The following is a 5,620-nucleotide window of genomic DNA, read 5'->3' as shown; positions in this document are numbered from 1 at the left end:
CTCCCCCCCCCCCCCCCCCCCAACAGATATCTGGCATAAAACATTTTTTGAAATGTCCTTTTTACTTACCTAAAGCCCTGACCACATAATGCTCTAGGCATAGTTTGCCCATAATTGGGCTTTAAAACTAGACCAATGCAGTAGGTCACTTGGGATGCAGTAATGACAATGGCAGTAATGACAAATTTTAGATTTACTATTAACTACTGCAGAATCTTTAAACTGATTAGAGGATTGCTGAACTTAATAAAACATATAATTTAGTAAATAATTCCCTAATTTTTACAATAGCCTAAAATATCATACAAGGTACAAAAAAAACTATGCTTGTTATAAAACAAAAATTCCATCAACACATTCTACCTTCTCTCAATAATAAATCTCATGATCTTGAATGCAAAACTACTTAATCATTGTACTACAGATTATAGAGACTTCCATCTTCAGTAAACACCAGACTTTTCCATTTTGTTTATTGGTTTAACCTAGCCTTTGCCACTAGTAATAGGAAAAACAATATGCTGGAAGCTTAAGAGAAAAAAAAAACACTTTCTTTGCTCTGTAAGACATCTGTATCAAATTGCAATATATGCTCAAACATTATACAAACGCATGAAGAAAGAAAATTAACGTCTTAACTTGAGATCAAAAAGGGTCTCTAGTGATGACAGTCCATATGGCTACATCAATTAAAATAAAGATGCATCTTTTTAATCTTCTGTGCTCAACAATCATCGTCCAAGTATTTCAGTGTTCCACAGTGGAAGTTAAAGCCTGGGATTTTATGATCCTCTAGACATAGTTTTCAAAGCTGATGCTGGCTGGTGAGGTAAGTCATGAACGACTAAACGAAAAAGAAGAGGCGCTATTTGCTTCTCAAAGAATAGTTGAGTTAGCAACAACCTATCACACAGTTACTCTGAAACGTGTTCAGGGAAACTGCTCCTGTATCTGTTACTAACAGCTGGAGATAAAGAAGCATGTTTTCTTTTCTGTCAGGGTTAATAAAACAAGCAACTTATTAAATAGCATTTTGGCAAACACAGTGGATAATGAATCCCATGCTATAGTTAAAGACTTTTAACAATTAAAAAGATTTATGAACAAAGCTTTGCAAAACATGAGTGCCTAAGGAGCAAGCTAACTCCTGTGAAACTGAACACATGCATCAAAAGTCAGTTTTGTGCATTAAACTGGAGGCCGGATAAGGCCAGAGGAAACAATCTGATATCTGTGGCTAAATAGTTAATTTGTTTTAGCCTTTATTGCAATATGCTGCTGTATAGGTTCTCTGTTGGACAATCAGGTGGAAAATATCAATGGAGGATGTATTAGGCCCTCAACCACAAACAGCGGCAGACGGGGTGGATGTGACTTCATTTTTTGGTTTCCTGATCAATCACAGAAGCATATTGTGTTCAGCATTGTTTCTCTGATTGACAAGTCCAGCATCTGGTTTGTCAGTCAGACAATTCATTAGCTATTTGCCAGAATATCACTGACAGGAGGGTTTACCCGGGCTAACTAGCACAGATTGGTAGAGGACATTTCATTTATGTTGATCCTGAAACATTCTCATCTATCATCATTTCAAGAGAGGGAATTCATCAACCACAAATGAAAAGCCTTCTCTTTATGGAGCAGAAAACAGAAAAAGTGACACATGAGTCACCAATGAACTAACACATTCGAGATATTTACCATTTTGCTCATATGTGGAAATATAATGTAATATTTGTATTGTATTATACAATATAATATTTATATTATATTTTTATTATTTATTATAGTTCTGTGTTTAAATTTGACCATTTTGCCATTGGACATAAGATATACACCAAGAGCTTGTACAAGCTAGAACAAGATCAATAATACTCCATATATGAAGTTGGATTTGACATATTAAACAAGCAAAGTGAAGCTTTATTTTGGATATGTTTACTGCTCTACTCGATCAGAAAGGCTATTATTTTTTCTCTAAAACTGCCATTTTAGTTGATAGCTATGTTATCAGTTACACGTATATAAATAATGACTTACCTCAATGAATAATGGGAAGTTAGGCTGACTCCAACCATCCAATCAAGTGCAAGCAAAAATCCTGTTTTTTTAATGTTCCTTGCATGTGATTGGGTATTCCTATGAATTTTTACCCCATTCACCAAGGTAAGTGAAATGTCCCTGGCAAAGTGAAAATTTACTTCACAAAGTGAAGATGCTCTACTCCTTTAGGGAATCAGCCACATAGGATCAAATATGTCATACACATAGTCAGTAAAGGCATTGTCCATACATAAATGACGCAATAATCCACATTTGGATTATATTTTCCCCCATGACTGTGATAAATTGGAGGAGAATAAAATCAATTTTTCTCCATTTTACTTAGGCCTACATAAGCAAAAGGTTAAATTGTTGACTAAATGTATACATATTTTGAATACTGGATGTTTCAGTAAAACAAAATTGAAAGAATATACCTTATGTGTATTTTAATCAACTTCACATTGTTAACAAAACAACTTTTTGTACTACTCACCAATGTTGCCCTCCTCATATCTTCCTCCAACAGTGAAAAATTATCCTGTGATCCTAGGCTCTCATGGACACAGCCTTGGAGGGTCTAACACATCATTATGGGAACGTCTTTCATTGCTGGATTGCCAACAACCACCAGGGTTAGAGTCTCTCTCACATTTCTATGTCCTCTTTGAGGAGCTGTTTAAATGCTTCCTGTCCCACCGACAACGACCATTCGTTTTGTCCGGAGCTCCACTTTTAGTCATGCCATCCAAGCAAATTTTATAAGTTTAGCGTATTAGATCTTCCAAAGATGATTTCTGACTGGTTGTCATGTGTAACTCTCCTTTTTCTGCTTTTCATTTTACCAATATAAAACCATAAATATCTTAACAAAGGCTTTGGCTTATTTAAAATACAACTCCAGAAATAAACACAAACACCTAAAGAAAAACTCAATATCAATAATAATTTACCAGCACATTCTCTGGGTTTTTGTTTCTACTGTTTAGATGGAAAGTGTACTGATGCAACTGATTCTCAAAGTGTGAAACTACTTCTTTTTGGCCAAATGATCTGTTACTCAGTATGTTGGACACACTCTTGGCCTAAATTGATCTCAGATAGTTTCAATCCCAACTGCATTATCTGGACGGGAGGTGATTTCTTAGCTTTTGTACAAGGAAGTCCATGTGCAAAAACTTAACTTTGATTAGTACCCACCTAATACACAAACTATATATTTGAGTTGAGGATAAGATAATATACAGTAACCCATCCAATATTTGTAGGCATGGTTACTACATATGTTAGGCTAATTAAACTAGCAAAATCAGTAAATCACTCTTACTGTTGCATTTCATTGTAATGTGGCTTTAAACAACTTTAAATATTTTACATATATTCCTTCTATGGCTATGTTGATTCATCTGTTGAAATCTGGCAGAAATAAATGGGTGTGTGATAGCACAATGCTAAAACTTTAAAGAGATTATATACCAAGGACTAATTGTCAGGTCTGGTTAGTAAATCGAATTCAGTGCTCCCAGGCCTCATTTACACAAGAGCAGTTGAGCTGGGAAAAGAAAAACACATTTAACAAACTTGTCTTTTTAAAAATGAAATCTTTTAACGATGCGCTGTTAGCATTGTTTTATGTGGTGCAACAAAGTTACATCAAGCCTGGAGGGATAACAAATTTTGATATATTCTGGCTCTCTCTGATGGTGCTTATCTCTTTGGTATTTAATTTGTTTCTTGTTATCCATTAGTCATGCCGGTTGCCAACTTTAGCTTTGTTTTCGATAATGTATTGTTATATTTGTATTGGAAGATGGACTGATTCTGAATGCAAAGCTGAAAGTGCAATAACGCCCTAATACAATTTCACCTGTTTTTCCCAATGAATGTGTCACAGTATCTTTGTATTCTGATGAGTTTTATGACAAGAGACTCTTAGGTGTATGTTTATAAAGCAGTGAATCTGACATTTACCAAGCATTCACTGTAAGTGAATATTCCAGGTTGATGTGTTTTAATTCACATTGATTGATTCTCCACCAGTTGATGTTTGGTAAAGTCCTGTTTACTAATTCATAAATACTGTATGTCCCTCAGCATATTTTAGACAAGCAGGAAAGGAACAAAGAATAAAGTAAAGTAACCTATAAAAACTAATCAAATTATTTCACTCCTATTAACCCACTAATTTAGTACTGTGAGTCAAGGCAACATCTTCTCATGATTCTTAGGGCAATGTAGATGGGTATGTTGTGAAACACAGCCTTTTCAAAACACACCTCAGTAAGACATGCTTCACCCAAACAAGTGCAATGAAATGCAACACAAAGCAGTACACACACATCTACCCTACTCTATTAAAGTCAATAGGAATCAAATGATCTGTGTTTGTGGTGCAATGCAAATGAGCTACTAATTTCTTACTCACTAATACATACATGTTAAAATGTACGCTATTACTAGCTGATAGCTGTTTGATTTCACTATGGGGCTGATTTAAAAATCAGCAATACCGCTGCATTGAAAACTAAGAAAAACCCACAGCTTTGCATTTTAATGAAGCACAGTGATTTGCTTTACACATATTTGTTGTGCTCCACTGGCTTCAAGCCAAATCATGAAGCCGATGGAGGACCTTAAAAGGAAAAAGAGATGTGAGTAAAGCCCGGTCATGTGACCTGTCAAAGTCACATGACCGTCTCTCCTAGAATCATGGAGATCTCTCTGCTCTGTTAAACAGAGAGAACTCATTGGGATATCACAGGTTCCACACTGTGGCCTACATTTTGATTGGGCTGGAAATTGTGGGTAGAAGTGTGCAGATCACAGCAGAGTATAATGGAGAGTGGGAAGCAATATACTGTATGTATGGATTACAGATACATTTTAAATTAGCAATATATAATACATAGTATAAACATAAGCTATAATAATAAACGTTTTCTGTTTAAATGCAAAGATAAATCTAACAAACTCTTTCAAATGAATAGAGGCATGTATGTTAACACTATTATTATTTTTTACTGACATTCAAATACTATATGAAAAAAAATCTAAACTAAAATGTTGCTTTTATTATTTCATGTGGTTTCATACTGTGTGAGTATGAAATATGAAGTAGCCTTTGCATTAACAATGTCTGAATTAATCCTGTAGCAATATTAGCACCTGATGCTTATGATGCTTTTTACAGTGCAAAAAAATTTAGGTGTTAATATTACCTTTACTTAGGTTGTCACCAGCTAAACTCTGGTCTTAATGATTCAACACTGCTTACAAAGTCCTTTTTGTTATCTGTTTAGCAACCACACACTACTGTTAGCGCACTTCTGCCTATCCTAATTAGGCCACAATTGACATGGTTTTCTTCATATTGGGGATAAATACTTCCAAATTATTAGCCTACATTTGCACTTTACACCAGCAGTTCTGGAGGTGTCTCTGGCAAGTGGGGTGTAAAGTGATGATTTGCGTGGCTCCATCCACTGTTCTGAAATGAGGAATATTCCTCCTATTTTTGGGATATGTGATTGAATGTAATATGCAAATATCTTCTATTGTAAGAAGATTTTAGTCAAAG

This window comes from Nanorana parkeri, unplaced genomic scaffold (assembly GCF_000935625.1).
Source record: "Nanorana parkeri isolate BGI_ZX_2015 unplaced genomic scaffold, ASM93562v1 scaffold105, whole genome shotgun sequence".
Classification (NCBI taxonomy): domain Eukaryota; kingdom Metazoa; phylum Chordata; class Amphibia; order Anura; family Dicroglossidae; genus Nanorana; species Nanorana parkeri.
The sequence above is the reverse complement of the archived record's forward strand: the minus strand, read 5'-3'. Positions refer to the sequence as shown.